Source organism: Aedes aegypti, chromosome 2, assembly GCF_002204515.2.
Source record: "Aedes aegypti strain LVP_AGWG chromosome 2, AaegL5.0 Primary Assembly, whole genome shotgun sequence".
NCBI lineage: Eukaryota > Metazoa > Arthropoda > Insecta > Diptera > Culicidae > Aedes > Aedes aegypti.
This window is the reverse complement of record NC_035108.1, coordinates 401,506,835-401,508,686: the sequence shown is the minus strand read 5'-3', so window position 1 is coordinate 401,508,686 and position 1,852 is coordinate 401,506,835. Positions and strand designations below refer to the sequence as shown.

The 1,852-nt window shown below is 42.1% G+C and overlaps 1 non-coding gene across 1 annotated transcript; it reads left to right on the top strand.

The window, feature by feature from the left end:
* The first annotated feature begins 923 nt into the window (after positions 1-923).
* Trnas-aga lies at positions 924-994 on the top strand. Its single transcript has one exon. It is a non-coding gene; the product is annotated as a tRNA-Ser (tRNA).
* The last annotated feature ends 858 nt before the right edge of the window (positions 995-1,852 follow it).

Here is a 1,852-nt window from a genome sequence, read left to right as displayed (position 1 = left end):
TTTGTCATTAGCTCATGACAAATTCTAAGGGCAGGAAAATGGGTTGAAAAATGTAGGGAAATCAAGGAAACCTTACTCGAGTTGTTCAACGAAAAAAAAACAACGTTCGGGCAACAAATTCTAATATCTGTTTTAAACAAAAACGTTAATTTTGAATTTGTTTATTTTGCTCGTTTATTGGTCTATTTTGCTCGAAGTTAGAGAGACCATGACGAAGAAAGTAATGAATACTAGATGGATAGGTACCGTAAGGGAACGGCGAGAGATATTGGATGAAGATGTTGAAGGGCATACCATATGAAACAGTATTACTTGAAACGTCCTTCCTTGTGGCTAACGTCCCCTATGGGTACGGCTTGGTGTGTTTTTAGAATAATACTACCAAGACCACCGTCTATAAATCCATCTCGAAATTTGTAAAAAATAAGATCTAGTGGTCCGGATGGTATATGGTACGATAGTAGTGACGTCACATGGTTACACCAGTAAAGAGCCTGCTTTCTTAATGTTTTTGGAACGGTTCAAAGGTGAAACGGTTCAATGCTTGCTGAGAACATTTTTCCTTAATTTCAGTTCATTGGATTTATATGGCATGTAGTATTATAGCACGTTTGGCACGCTTAGCACACGTTGGAGCTCTGAATGCGCAGCTATGCTGACTGAAGTGCGTAGAGTGGCCTCCTCATTCTATTTTACACAAATTGCGAAGAATTTTGCAGAAAATTCTACAAAAGAATGTTAACCAGAGGTTTAAAATGATGTTTCGACTATCTCTATGTGAATCGTCAACCATTGCTTTCCTTTGTTTGGACAGAATATTCGTCTAGTCTGATTGGGATTTTTTTTTTGAATATTGACATAAATATCCGGAATTTAGAAATCTACGAGAAGTTGATATTTTATACATACTTTTTACACTTAGTGACTCGGTAGCTTAGTTGGTAAAGCGCTCGTCTAGAACACAAGAGTCCTGGGTTCAAATCCCAGCCGAGCACGTGGATTTTTTTTTTCATAATTTCACCCATAATTTGTCCATCTTTACCACGCGTAATGAGTTAATTAATATAAGCATCAATTTATATAGGAAATTTTTCCTTCTTTGAAAAAAGGTTTTCGAACTTTTGTCCCTTCTTTTTTGTTCTTCGACCTTTTGTATATCGATCTTTTGTCATAGATTCGCTCACAACAGCGTCTGTTCCCCATGTCAGGGACGGCTGATCATAGTCCGAGTGCCAGAAAAGGACTCTTAGCTAAACTGTGCACTATGGTCCTCCGAACATTTAGGGGGAATGGTCCTCCGGAAGTCTAGGGGGTTGGTGTCAGGCCCTGCAAGCCAACCGTAAAAACACATCAGCACAGGAACGTCAACGAGAGAAAACGGACCGGAACAATCGGCAAAGACCACAGCGATGGAAATGGACTAGCGGTTGGAAACTTGGTAAAAGGAACTACAAATCTCTCAACTTCATCGGAAGCACACGCATACTCTCCGATGTACTGAAGATCAGCGGTTTCGACATCGTAGCGCTGCAGGAGGTGATCACCCCATCTACCAGAGCTGCGGCAACACACGTGAGCTGAGAACAGCTTTTATAGTGATGGGTGATATGCAAAGGGGCCCAGATAGCCGTAGCGGTAAACGCGCAGCTATTCAGCAAGACCAAGCTGAGGGTCGTGGGTTCGAATCCCACCGGTCGAGGATCTTTTCGGGTTGGAAATTTTCTCGACTTCCCAGGCGCGTGATCGGGTGGTGGCCGATTAACGAAAGAATGTGCAAGTTGAGGCTCAAAGGCCGGTTCTTCAACTTCAGCATCATAAACGTGCATAGCCCTCAGTTCCGGAAGCACTGATG